The 15,437-nt window shown below is 42.9% G+C and overlaps 1 pseudogene; it reads left to right on the forward strand.

Annotated features, from left to right (window-relative positions):
• LOC125518054 (disease resistance protein RGA2-like) overlaps positions 1-15,437 on the forward strand; it is a 63,900-nt pseudogene that overhangs the window by 26,670 nt on the left and 21,793 nt on the right.

Consider the following 15,437-nt stretch of genomic DNA (forward strand, 5'->3'; position numbering starts at 1 on the left):
CCTCTTCTTTTTCCAAGTTGTTGCTTCTCACAACTCACACGAACATGGATGACAAGAATTTTTTTGGTCACAGCCATCCTTCTCTCTCCTTCCTATTCTCTTAGCACAAAACACACTGCTTACAACTCTTATATGTAGCCTCACACACGCCCACAACCCATCGACCACACACCAACTAACGAACCGGCCACCACATTAGGCTGCTACTAGGAACTAACTAATCCATGCACACGCACATACACAAAGCTAGCCAACTAATCTGTCTTTGATTCGCTCCAACGTCCATGCATGTCATGCATGCTGCAACTAACAACCCACGCACGATGATCCGATTCTCCTGCTGCCGCCTATTCACATTCAGCCACGACCACACGCAGCAACGAGCACATCTCGTCGAGACTTTTTTTTTTTGCGGGAGATCTCGTACGTCGAGACTTAGCACGCCGGTCACTTGACGCTCGGCCATCTACTTCTGCTAATTAACGACGTACACGACCCATGCTAAGTATAAAGACTCTAAAATATCTGCAAGTCAATATTAATACTAACACTCTTTTCTCGAGTTTGCCATGTATCAACACCTTGTACCCTAGCCTCCTCTGCCCCCCCAAAAATAATACCTTGTACCCTAGCCGGTAACTGGTTGATGGCTTTTTTAATTTGAAGTCGGGTTGTTATGCCTTTTATTAATGGATCAACACCTTGTACCCTAAGCCTATGTCCAAAAAAAAAACACCTTGTAACATAGCCAGTTGATGGCTTCTTTAATTTGAAGTCGGGTTGTTATGCCTTTTCTCTTAAGAAATACTACCCCTCCTGTAGCCGTTTGTAATAAGCGGGTAGCTATCTCAAAGAACAATCAACAACTAAAAAACTTTGTTTATTTTTCTTGGAAAAGGAGGATGAACTCCGGCCTCTGTTTTTGGGAGATGCATGCGGCCATCTCATGAATTATTTTCTGAGAACCTTACAAAATAGAACAACGATATACTTGAATCCGCCATCTTAGCAACATCTGCCACTACTTCTATCCAAATAATGAAGGGGTGCAAGCTGGGCCACATACCCAGACCTCTCACCTAAACCTAACATCTAAAGCCGGAGGCCCCGACCGAGCCATCTGCCAGGTCCGGGGCTCAAACCAGTCCGACGCACTAACATGTGTCGTTGCCGCCGTTTTCCACTGGTCCATCTTCAGAGCAGATTGAGGTGACAACCTTGGCAGGTCCTCCACCATCGACGCCAAACGATGACCTCCACCTACGCGAGCCTTGGCAGGTCCTCTGCCATTGACGCCACCACGACGCCAGCCGACGACCTCCACCTATGCAAGTCCATCTCCAAGCAATAGACATGAATCCATGCTAGGATAGGGCCGCACCACCGCCGTTGCCCACCAACCACAAGCGCCACCCCACCCCAAGGTTCCCAAAGCGGCGCCTTCAAGAAGGGAACGGCGCCGTGAGCGCCGCCACCGCCCAACAAAGTCAGGGCTTTCGCCCGGGAGACCTAGAGGAAGGTGAAGTGAGGAGATCAGTCCATACCGACGCCTCCAAGGAGGGGAACGGCGCCCTCAGGCGTCGCCGCACTACTAGGAAAAGGCTTGTTAATGGAGCACTATAGGTGCGCCACTATCATCATGCCGCTAGTAACCAGTACTAATGGCGCACCCCTGGTGCGCCAATAGTATACCAGATAATAGTGGCGCACCACATAGTATGCCATTACTATCTGACTTAGTAATGACGCACCACATATCTGGTGCGCCATTACTAACAATTTTTTTTCAATTTTTTTTCAGAAAATGTTTTTTTCAAAAAAATAAATTTCATTTTTTTTTTCATTTTTACTTAATCTCGGGTCACTATGGCTTAATCTCAGGTCAATATGCTTAATCTCAAGTCAAATCGCACTCCATGGTCAAACTTTCCAAAAAGTCACCCATCCTCACACTACTCCAGCCCAAGCACGCTTAACTTCACAATTCTATTCAACCCAACACCAGCTCACTTAACAAGCATTTGTTGATATATCTATCATATCAATCCTATTAAACCTTGTTAATGTATATGACTTTGTTCATGTTCATATTCATGAGTGTGATAAAATTTTGAAAAAATATTTCAAACTTCCCGGTCATATTACGTATCATATTTTGAACATTTTTTCCAAAAAAAATCGAAACAATTTTTTTTTCTGTTATAGTGGTGCACCTAGCAAATGGTGCGCCATTACTAAGTTTGAATTTTTTTTTCCATTTTCCCCCTCTAGATCTTAAAAGCCCCGTATCTTTTATTCGTTTAGGTTTTTGGGGATTCTGAAAATCTTCAATGGGGTTCCCGACGTTGAATTCGGATGTAACTTTTCGAGTAGATGATTTTTCATATAAAAAACTTTTTAATCCGAGTTCGTATGTAAAAGTTATGCCCATTTTACTAAATTCCAGAAAGATTTTACAAATAAAGTCGAAATTCATATTTGTAAATTTTCCCAACAATTAGACCACATATCACATGGGAAACTTATTTTCTTTTATTTTTTGACATTTTCATCATTTTTTCTTATTTTTTCTAAAACTGAAAAGGCGGTCCACGGGGGGTGGGGGTGCAAAGAAAGTTAGTAATGGCGCACATTCACAAAGTGCGCCATTACTATGTGTATGACTTGGTCAAACCTTGGTGAAAGTTAGTAATGGCGTACTTTGTGTAGGTGCCATTACTAAGTTTGACATAGTAATGGCGCACCTATGCAAAGTGCGCCATTACTAAGTTTGACCAAGGTTTGACCCAGTCATACACATAGTAATGGCGCACTTTATACAGGTGCGCCATTACTATGTCAATTAGTAATGGTGCACTATCCCCTGGTGCGCCACTACTAACAATTTTTTTTCAAAAACTAGTAATGGCGCACCACACACCAGGTGCGCCACTGCTATGTAGCAGTGGCACACCACATACATGATGCGTCATTAATGTCCATATTAGCTATAGCCCTTTTTGTAGTAGTGCCGTCGGCGCGGCTGGTCAAGGCCGTCCAGTGATTTCGCGCGAACTAGATCCCCGCCACCATCAGCGCCTCCTGTACAGAACCGACGACCAAGAGGAAACGCGACCAGACCAGGCTGGCCCACACGGCGAACAGGGGAGGAGGGGAGGCGCCAGATCGCGTGCACCGGCCGACACAGAAGCCGCCGCCCAGCCAACGACCACCGGATCCCGCCGCCCGCGTGACCGGGACACCAAATCCACCGTGCCTTGAATGGAGCCGCCGCTCCAGATCCGGGGTTCCCCACGCAGAAGCAGGGCAACCGAGGCCCCACCGCCACCATCCTTGGCGCCCCGGGCTTGCCCCGTGGCTGCCTCAGACGGCGGCGAGGAGGTGGGACGAGGTGGGGAGGGGGGCGCGGTGGCGCGGCTAGGGTCCCCGTCCCCCCCCCCCCCCCCCCCCCCCCCGCCGGGGAAGGCGACGCGGGGGTCGCGAGACGAGGGGGGCGAGGAGGTCGCGAGAGGAGCTAAACTTCCTTTGTAAACTAATATAAGATATATTAGATCACTAAAGTACGCTCTTGTATTAGTTTATAGTGGGAGTCAATTGCAAGATTTCAGCAACATGAATGGAAAGGAATTATTATGATAGATACGAGCTCCGCTTGAATTAGTGCTAGCCCCATCTTCTTCTATTCACGAAAAAAAGCTAGCCCATCTTCTAGTCTAGCCTATAACTCCCGGTAGATATAGCCTAGCACAAGGCAGGCAGGGGATCGGTGGAGAGCCGTATACTATATGATCAGGGCAGAAAGAGGTAACACGCACGGTTGCAACGTACGTATCATACAAGGATACGTACGGTGCAATCCAGAGAGACCGAGCGTGATACATACAGTCACGGATTTTTCTTTTCAATATCAACAGACCCTCGAAAGCCAATCGTCGATCGGTAGCTATTTAAAGCGGGAGACATATAGAGCGATCAACCGAAACGCCATGGGGTTCTCTACATACATACACGGACGCGATCCCTGGATCGAAGCCCGGCCTGAGGTGCGACGAGAGGCTGGTGATGCATCAGGTGGCCAACGGTGGGTGCTTCAAGGACTTCAACAAGGCGATGAAAGAGTGCCACCCCGGCGCCACAGAGTATCAAGACCAAGACCAACGTTGGGGGCGACGCCGACGCGTCGCCAAGCCAGCCGCCGTCCAGTCCACGGCGGCATGCATCAAGGCGACCTTGGCGCTGCGCGAGTGCTTTGCCGGCAACCCTGCAGCGTTCAAGCACCGGTACCTCAACCGCATTGACGAGGGCCTCGACCAGGACGTGGAGCTGTCACCCAACCAGATCTGGAGTGATGAACGTACCATCTTCAGGTGGTGGACTGGCATGAGGAGAAGCTAGGTTAGATCGGGAGTACAATTATTAGAGATCAAGTTAGTGTACTTACTGGACATATATAATAGACACAAATTATTTCGGTGTTGAATTTTGTCTCTTTTAATTAGTTGCGGAGTTTTTTGGTATGTATACATGTCCGCGATCCTTATCATATTATATAACATAATTTGTTCGTTCTTCTTCACTTCCTTCGCGTTCCCTTCCCTGACTAATACAAAAATCTGTCGGCCTAAACAGCAGGCGGTTCATCAAACCCTTCGCTTTGCATATACATCGAAAGTGACGTTGATGGATCCTCTATACACCTATATGAGGACAATTAAGGAGCTGTTCGGGAAGCCTCCAGCTCCGCCAGATTCATAGATCCGCAGAGTACCTATTTCCCCGCTCCGTAAATTTAAACTGCGTCTCCCGCTGCTACGGGGGCGGAGTTACGGAGCGGGAGGGACTCCGAACAGGCCCTAAACGTTGAGTTTTATTTTGCGTGCATGATCTATACTACTCCCTCTGTCCTTTTTTGATAAAAACTCCCTCTGTCCTATAATCTATAGGCGTTATATTGGGACCGGTGAAGAATAGAATTCCATACTTATTTCTCACTTTTAGGGCATATCTGAACTGAATCCAGCCGTGAGATAACAACAATCATGACAAGAAAAGAAGAGATGACAGCAAACTACCAACAGAGGGATGAACTTAAATCATATACCTTTTTTCATTTTATTTTTGTTGAAATATTACCATCCTTTTTCCCCTGCTTGTGATTCTGAAGGGCTTGCCTACATCTACTTTGTGCTGTACAGACCCTATTGGAATTTACCGGATTACCTTGAGTTATCTGTTTTAACATGCGAATTCTTAATCTCTTAGATGTGTCATTAATTCGTGTACATAGAAGAGCTTGATCATCTGATAGTATCCGACTCTCTCAAAAGAAATCAGAAAAATCCTGCGGCAGTTTATCTAACAGGAATGTAATCTTTATTCCATCATGGTCTACCAATGTTGATAAAATAAAATTAGGAGGGCAAATGTACTCAACAACACAAAAGACAAGAGTTATTTTAGCTTCAGCTAGCAAGAGCGTGCTGCTACTACTAGTAGCAAGAGGTACAAAAAGAAATCTCAACATGCACACATCATTATAGACAATAACAAAACTGCAGAAAGAACCACGAGCATCTAGCAATCACGATTGCAAAAGATAACATCGCATAGCAGAAAGGTGTGTGACGATTCAGCAAATTAGCATTGTAACAGCATCAGCAGGAAGATCCATGGTCATTCAGGATAGATTGTGGTAAGAAAACATATAGCTAATAAACAAGATGGTGGTAAGTCAAGTTGGAGCATTCTTTCAATCTACATAACAAGCCTTCATACTTTGCATGAGCATATTTGTTCGCTGGAGCCACTTAGCCATCTCGGCACAAGGAAATTAAAAGCTCATGAGGGTTTATTAGTTCAACCAGAGTGGCCAGCTAAGCAGGCTCAACAGGGAAATGCATTCAGATCTCCCGTCTTAATGCAAATGACCGTGATCGTCAGGTAGGTAGATCAGAATGGCCCAATGGGATTCCAAATTATTCAAGTGCATATCTCAACACGAAAACAGAACATCACAACTGTTCGTAAATAATCATCAATCTGAGAGAGTTGCCATTTTTTTCTGACAAAAGGTAATATATCTACTTAAATTCATTCAGTTGGTACCTAGACAGAATCGTAAGGCAGGTGCATAAATAATCAATTGATAACTAATTAAAGTTGCATTTTCACTAACTTACACAAGCTCTGTCAAAATGAGGCCAGAAAATTATAAGATTTATAAGCTACCTGGGCTGACAAGTTAAGGTAAATGCATGGATGGCACTTCACGGTGGCTGAGAACAAGCAGAAATTAAATGTCATTCATTCTCTTAGGGTGAAATAAGATTGAAAAAACAAAGTTGTTATGCATTGCAGAGAAGGAAGGTGAAGTTTCATTGAAAGCAAATGAAACTTCACATCACATATGTTTTGGACAAAAGTCAGGGTGGAACAACTTTTGAGTTCAATTTTGAAACAAGAGCTACCATATAGTGCTTTGGAAAAGAGAAGACAATTGCTATCAACCAAAACAAACGAACTATAAGATGGATCAGCTCAATTCAAATTAAAAAGAGGTTACAAGAGTACTCCTACAGGCAACATCCATAGCCATGACTTGCCGTTTCTAAACTTCCCATCAAAGTTTGCAACTTTATTCCATTTTTTGGCATTATAATGCAATTTCATTATGGTTAACAGCAATGTTTTTAATTTTGAAAACAAAATAATTTTGGAGCCCATCGAAATATGCAAAATTTTGGAAATTTCGCATATTTCGGATATTATTTCGGGTTTTCTGATTTCAAATTTAGCTTAATTTTAGTGAATTCTAAAATCAATTAAATTCATTTGAAAATCTTTTTGAATCTGCATCGAAATTTTGGTGTTGATAATATTTCGTACCCCACTGAAATATGCGAAATTTCGGAAATTTCACTGAAATTTCATTGAATTTTTTTAACCCTGGTTAACAGGTCCAAAGCTCTACTGAATTCATTAGCGAGAACAAATATAAATAAAAAGAACCTGATCAAAGGCAGTGTTTTACCAAAATACTAAATGAGTAAGGTCAACTAGACATCACAACAGCAACCAGTGCCAGGCAAACAAAAACAATAGTAACAACAGTGTTCCTAAAAATGACATTATGCTTAATCTGCAAGTTTCCAGGCATTTGCTCTGAACTGGAAATCAAGATGGCAGGAGTGTAAGAACCAGCAAACTAAATCGCATGATTCAAGCAGATTCCAAATTAAAGTACATAGGCAAATACTTGAGCCAACACAAGAACCAATTCTTGATGGAATCACGAACGTGGTTTGAAGGTAACACTACCACCCATCTGCATCTGCTAATGACTCTGAAAACAAAGGAACATAGGGTAGAAGTCGTTGTGCGTTGCTCATCTCAAGATTAAGGATACATCCAACTTTCTGATTCCGCATATCATATGCTACCAAGGTATCACCTAAACATGAGATGAGGAAAATGGTGTCGCAATCTGGATGAATCTCATCCGCCATGTACTCCTTCCTAGTCATGCTCATAAGCTTATCGAAGCTGGCAGTATGCTTCAGGACCAATTCTTTACTGTCGTAATCCTTGGGGCACTAGAGTTGTAACCCACAGATTTTATTGTTATCATCACGGGAAGCTATAGCATAGTGTAAGCACCCCTGCCACGATCCAATCGTACCAAACCTTCGGGCGTACGATAGACTGATGGTCTTCCACACTTTGCCCTCCACGTCCACCCCAGCAATAGATGACCGCCATCAGGTAGAGCATGCCGCCAACATAGACGCATCTACTCCAGAAGAATAGCTTAACTTTCTCAGCCATCTCAATATCCCTATGAGTTCAGGCGTGTGTCCTCGAGGAGTAGATGTTCACTCATGTGACGTAAACCTAATCATTGGTCGGGCCGGGTCCGGTTTGGGCCGGGCTTCGCAAAGCCCGAAGGAAAAATCCCAAGCCCGAGCCCGACCCGAAGTACATGAACAGTGCCATTTTTTTAATTAAATTAATCATATTCGGGGTATTATATTAATTTGTTATACCTATATTTCAAATAAAATATGTTTATATGTATATTTCGGGTTTTATTTGGGCTTTCGTGCTGGGCTTCGGGTGACAAAGTAGAGCCCGAGCCCGGCCCGAATGTCGGGCTTTGGGTTTGGGCTGACAGGCCGGGTTGTCCATGAACAGGTTTACTATGACGTAAGGTTCCTGAAAGGTCTGCTCAAAATGAAGAACGTGGAAATTGGATGGTAAGGCGGGATCGAAAGCCAGGCCTGTGGTATAGCTATGTCTGTTTGCCGGCGACGGATCGAGAGCCAGGCCAATGGTACGGCTATGTCTTTTGGGGGGAAGCGGGGGCAGATCCACCCACTTCTAGGTGACGGGATTGCACACGACAAAACGGAAATCATCCTCTTTCATCAAAGGGGTCACCTTGATGTTTTTCTTGTAGCGGAGGTATAGAAGGAGGCCATTGCAAGGGTTCACCTGGATGATGCCCTCGTCCTTGTCATGGTCATGCAGGTAAGGGATGGAGGGATCGAACGGGGCTGCTGCGCCAGCTGTTGTGGACGGTCATGTAGAGGATCCAGCGAGGGTGTGGGGCAGCTTGTTGCGGTTGGCGGGGTCGGCGAAGAGGATCTCCAGGATCAGATCGTCGCTGAAGAGACTGGCCGCCGTCGCCCCAGCCTCGGCTTAGTGTTCCTCTCGAAGATCTCCTATCTGCCAATGCAGAGAGAGAGAGAGAGAGAGAGAGAGAGAGAGATGGATCTTGCTGAAGAAAATGGGGTGGATTGGTGGTCTCCTCGCCGTGGTGAGTCAGGGAATGTAGTACCTTGGCTTTGGGGGGCGAGGATGCAGCCGGCGGCGCCTCACTTCTCGGAGGGCAGTGCCCAAGGAAAATCAACTCTTTTTTAGAGGAAATGAGGATAATACTGTCGTGCCCCTCAAAAAAAAGGTGTCGTGCCCCTCAAAAAAAAGGTGTCGTGCCCCTAAAGAAAAGATGGACAACACTAACGCCCACACGTGTGGTGAGAGCGAAACTGGCCCACACACTCTATAATACACATACTGCGCCACGTCACCGCATGTATGCATATGGGAATCTTTTTGGATTTCAGTTTTTAAAATGTTTTATCTCTTGAAGGAAAAATCCGATTGAAGATCCGTTTTCACCATTAAATCCCTCGCGATGAGATCTTCAAAACTAGATCTCATATCAATATATTTCGACGAATTTTTTTGGGGGGTTAAAAGTTGCCATGTCTATTGCACATAAATTGTCATGGTGTTTACACTGAAGTTGCCATGATATGTTTCAGCTATTTTCTTCTACATTTAAAAGTAAATTTCAACATATTATAAAACATGGAATTAAGAAACTAGACTTGCCATGAACCATAAACTAAAATTTCCATGATACATGCACTTAAAATTGCCATGGTTCATACAAAAATAATTTTCATGGTCAAAGTACTGGAATTGCCATCATGAAAATATTAAAATTGTCATGCTCTACAAACTAAAATTGCCACATGGCAACTTTAGTTTAAGCACTATGGCAACTACAGTGTAAACATCATGGCAACTTTTGGGCAAAAAAAAATCGCCCAAACATATCAACATGGGGTCTAGTTTTGAAGATCTCGTCGAGACGGATTTAATGGTGAAAACGGATTTTTAATTGAATTTTTTAATTAGGAGATAAAACATTTTTAAGCCGAAAACCAAAAAGATTCCTGCTGATGTCATATGTTTTGACGTGGCAAAATGAGTGGTAATGGAGGCGTGTGGGCGATGTGCAAGATGCCACACGTGTGAGCGTTAGTTTTTCCAAAAAGATTGGATAGAGTATATATTGGTATAAAAAAATACAACTCTTCTAAACCACGCCTGCTTGTGCGTGCATGCATTTTCTTTATTTGTTGTAGAGGCATGGTATTTTGGAAGTTTTCAGAATTTATCAGTTTACAAACATGTGTCTCCGAGTCAAGAAAAGAAAAACACATCAACTAAACAATCTAAGGCAGCAGCCCGAGCAAATGGTACTTCACATGATCAGTTTCGCTGCTTCTCTCCATGACAAACAAATGTCGAGTCAATAATCCAAAAGGCGCAATCTTCGCGTGAAAGAGAATGGGTTTGTTTATAAGGAAACTGGTCGAACCCCCCCCCCCCCCCCCCCCCCCCCCCCCCAAGGCTACACCCCAAGTGAGCCGACGACTCTGCCACCCAAGCAACCATAGACGACACCCTACCACACGAACCGAAGCCGCCGCTCTTGACTTGCATGCACGCGCACACACACAGACACCAGTACCCAATCCGCATTCCCGAAGGAGCCGATGACCCTTCCGCCCAAGAAACCAAAGCCGACACCCTACAACGTGAAATGGAGCCGCCACTGTCTTACAAATCGCCCAACGCACAATGCACACACCAACACCAAGGCTGCATACCGGACGAGCCAACGACCTACTTCCCAACCCGAGACCACATACTGCAAGGTTAACTCCAGCTTCCACGCTAACCCCAATGCCACACACCTACCTAGTCACCAACGAAACAAGAAAACAATTCATGGCATTGTTGTCCGACAGAAGACAAGATCTCCAAGGCGATGCCCCAAGGAGAAGCGATGAGAACAATAAAAAATTATACATACGTTTGAGACGTATCATATGGGTCTACAGAATTAAAAGAAAGGCCGACAGTCAAATAGATAGGTAGAAGGCAATACTAGTAGCAAAGGGTTTTAAGCAGAGATGTGGTATAGACTATGAGGATACCTTAAGGCTTATTGTCAAAGCAGCTACTATCAAATTTCGTCTTTCTGTTCCATTCTCAAGTAATTGGAGCTTAGGCAATTCGATGTGCAGAATGTGTTTTTTCATGGCGTTCTAGAGGAAGAACTGTAGATGAGACAATCACCTGGCTATGAGGTAAAAGGCAAGGAAAATCATCTTTGCAAACTTGATAAAGCTTAAGTGAAAAACTTCAAGAACTTGGTTTTCAACCATCAAAAGAAGATGCCTCCTTGTTTTCTTTATAAGAAAGACAAGATCTCCATCTTTATGTTTGTCTATGTTAATGATATTATTTTTGCTAGTTCATCACATGATGCAACTATGGAATTGTTGGCAGATTTGAGAAAAGACTTTGCCCTGAAAGATCTAGGTGATCTACACTATTTCTTGGGAACTGGAAGATGGCTTTCTTTTAACCCAAGAAAAATATGTCTCGGATATATTGAAACATGCAGGTATGGTGAACTGCAAAGTCTCAAACATGCCTCTCTCTACATCAGAAAAGACGTCAAAAGAAGAAGGAGAACTCTTGGGAGCGGGACGGCAAAATACAAAAGTATCATACGTGCTTTGTAGTACTTAACACTGACAAGAGCTGACATATCCTTGCATGCTAACCAAGTGTGTTAATATTTGCATTCTCCTACTTCTCGACACATGACAACAATTAGAATGGTATTAAGATATGTCAGAGGTACCATGAGTACAATTCTGAAGTTTACTAAATCAACCTCAACCTCAACTCTACTTCTAAGATATCTCCATTTTTTGCGGGAAAACTTCCAATCTATTCATTAACTGTCAGGGTAGTACAAAGAACACTAGAAGTAAAAATTACATCCAGATCCGTAGACCACACAGCGACAACCACAAGCAGTGGAGCGAGCCAATTGTGTGCCACTGTCATCGCCCCTCCATCACCCGAGCCGGACAAACCTTGTTGTAGTAGATAGTCGGGAAGTCGTCGTGCTAAGGCCCCAGAGGACCAGCACACCAGAATAGCAACCAACTCTGATGAAGAGAAGCATAGATCAGATGAAGAGAAGCGTAGATCGGACTGATCCAACTTGTAGACACATGAACATACATGAACATAGATGAACGAAGATAAACCTCCACACGCCATCCAGCGGTGCTAGAAACACCACCGAGACGGGGGCTAGGCAGGGAGAGCCTTATTCCATCTTCAAGAAGCCGCCGCCGCCTCACCTTACTGAGCAGGATACAAACATTAGCAAAACTCAATTAAATCCCTAAAAATGGAGCCCTCCGCCAGCAAGAATCGGGATCCACCACGCCTCCATGGCCTTAAGGCGACAAGAAACGAGGCAGGCTAGTGGCTGCGAGGCGGGAGGCAGCAGAAATCTAGACTTGGGTGCCGTAGAGCTTGATGAGCGAAGAGGTATTCCCCTCTTTGTTACAAATTTAATACCTTAGAGTTCACGTAAGCAAGCTACTGTTTCAAGATCAAGGACAGAAGCTGAATATAAGTCTTTAGCTAGTGCTACTTTGGAGCTAATATGGGAACAAACCCTTCTGTATGAACTTGGTGTTAATCGTTCTCCGGTTGTTTGTCTTCGTTTTTAGATGATTTTTTGATTTTGATTTTTTATTTTTCAGCTTTTGCATGGTTTTTTTAGGTTTCGGAGCAGAAAAAAAAATTGTCTTCGAGAAGCAGTGCATTTTCGTAAGGGGCACAACATGTGCTTATGCAAGAAGCACAGTATGTGCTTCTCGAAAAGGGGAAAAGCATGGCATGTGCTTCCTCAAGAAAAGGAAAAAACACTTCCCAAAAAGAAGTGAAAACCACAACCATGCTTCCGGACTCCTGGGTTTTTTGGTTGACAGTAGTGTTCATTTTTTTTTTTTTTAGTTTTTTCCATTTTTTTGTTAAAATCTGTTAACATGGGATCTAGTTTCGAGGATCTCGACGCGAGGAATCCAACAATGAAATTGATTAAGTATTTAGACACACTGTTCAAGATATAAAATATTTTAAATAAACAAATCTAAAAAAGAGAAAACTCTCAGGTTGCAACACGTGGTACACATGTAGTGCTCCACATGTCAGCATCTGAGAAGGTAAGAAGTGACCTTTTGCAAGGGTAAACCTTAACTAGTGGTTTTGCTATGCATCGTTTGCAGCAACACCGAAGGTGACATCGCCTGCTGAACCCCCGAAAATGGGCAAGGCCCAGTTCGAGACGAGAGCACACACACGTCTGTCACATGTGTGTACAGTTGGTACTGAAAAAACATGTGTGCACAGTTTTGCCTTTTAGATAGGTTTTTCTTGTGGGATTTTTGTTTATTCTCCAGTTTTTTCTCCTGGCTATTTTTATGTTTTTTATTTCTATTTTATCAAAACGTTCATTACATATTTCAAATATGCTATAGCGGTGTAAAAATAATATTAAACACGTATAGAAAATTCTCATGTAAACAAAAAATTGCAAAACTTCTAGAAGAAAGTAGACATAAAAAACATATATTTGAGAAAACATTAGTAGTTATTTATAAAAATATTAAACATGTATAAAATGATGTTCCTAATGTATGCAAAAAATTACAGTATGTATGAAAAATGTATACATCAAAAACATATATTCGAAAACAGATATTATTCATGTATTTTAAAATATGTTAAACACGTATAAAAAATGTTCCTGATGTAAACGAAAAACGTACAATTTTTTTAAAAAAAATAGGCACACCAAAATGCTAGAAGAACAGTATTTGAAAGCATACCGAAATAGGAATTTTACCATGACTTGTTGTCACGAAAACTGAAACGATTATGAATCTAATTTGGTGCTTCAGAGCATTTGGAGCAGATGGTGTAAATTACAACCTCTGGTATTTCCCAAGGGCTATGAATTATTTGGTTTGGTAGCTGACTAACAATATTCTTTGCATGGATGGAATGGCTAAGAAAACTCAGAAAACATTTATTATGTGGCTAACCAATAATATATTTTTAGTACGTGTGGATTTGCCCGGCAGGCCAAAAACAAACACAAGTTACATACTTACATACAAGAGGAATTTTTTTGTCCTGGTCCTTGATTTTAGGTATAGACCACCATGAGTATGAGCTGCTGGAGATGCTCTCGTAGCGTGAGACAGAGCAAAGAGGAAAATCTTCTCCTTTTGATTTTCCTCTGCACACAAGCAAAGCTGAGCCTATGCATGCATGTGCTTCTTTTTTCTGCAGCACACATGCAAAGTAATGCATACGCACCCGGCTTTTGCATAGTTAGAATGCACACAGTCAAACACCAACGCACGCACACATAAAAATAAACATTAGCAAATAGGAAAGTCATATACGACCAAAGCTATGCGTAGGCAATAAAAATGAAAAAAAAACAAAGCGATCAGATGATCCGTGTTTGATAAATTACAACAACGACCATATCCGCATCAACCATCTCATGACAACAGACAAACAACGAGTTTGCTAAAAAAGAAAATGGAGGGAATATATTTTTTCTTGGAACCAGAGCACAAATTAGCTTACCTCAAAATTTACCTATACGCTCGTGCGGACGGAGCAGCTTCTCAGTCTCTCGTAATAAAGAGACCGATCAAGCAAACCAACCGCTTTCCAGTAATTCACGTGATACAGTTTGAACAGTACTGCAACATACAATGATCATGCAGGAAATATATCGCAGCAGCACATGCACTGCACTTGTTCTCTAGGCTCAACGCAAGAAACCAGAGCGTTTATATATAATAGGGTCACGAAACAGAAAAAAAATGTCTTAAAATCCTATAGGCTAGTTATTAGAATCCCACTAAAACACACAAAAACGCCAGAATAGTGATAGTTCTTGGTGTGCCAAACGGAACGCGAAAAGCATCAAAATACCTGGGCTATAGACCTATAACCTCTGACTGCACGGAAAAATGCGAAAACAATGATATGTTGTGGCTTCCCTCTCCAAATAGGCCTGTAACCGAGACGGACGCGAAAATCATTTGGATATCCAAAAACAGTGGGGACATAGCCCATGAACACACATAAACATTCCAGAATAACCATATTTTCTGGTATTTCAAATTAGGCACATAACTGTGACCCGGGGGTCATAGAATGCAAAAATCATCAAGATACCTAAAAAGTGGTCTATAGCCCATTTGAACACCGTAAAAATGCCAGAGCAACAATATATCGCGGGGTTCCAATAAAGGCACTTAACCGTGACCCAGGGGTCACAAAACACAAAAAAAATCATTCGGATAGCCAAAAAAGGTTGGCTATAGCCCATGTGAACGCCAAAAAATGCCAGCACAACGATATATCACGGTGTTCCAATATAGGCCTACATTACTGACTGCAAGGTCACGGTCTCACAAATTGTCCAGAGATTTGTAGACAGAGTACCAAGGCCCATGAAAACAGACGCAAAATGCTAGAACAGGGATATTTTACGGTGTTCCGGAATAGACATATAAACCCTGGCCCACGGGTCACCGAATGCGAAAATCATCCAGGTACCTGAAAAGGCATGTGAATTCCTAAAAATGGTAGAACAATGGTAATATCTGTGACCACAGGGCCACGGAACGCGGATATCATCTCAATACAGCAAATTGTGGCCTATATATAGCTCATAAAAACGC

Source organism: Triticum urartu, chromosome 7A, assembly GCF_056163025.1.
Source record: "Triticum urartu cultivar PI428250 chromosome 7A, HENAU_Tu73, whole genome shotgun sequence".
Lineage (NCBI taxonomy): Eukaryota > Viridiplantae > Streptophyta > Magnoliopsida > Poales > Poaceae > Triticum > Triticum urartu.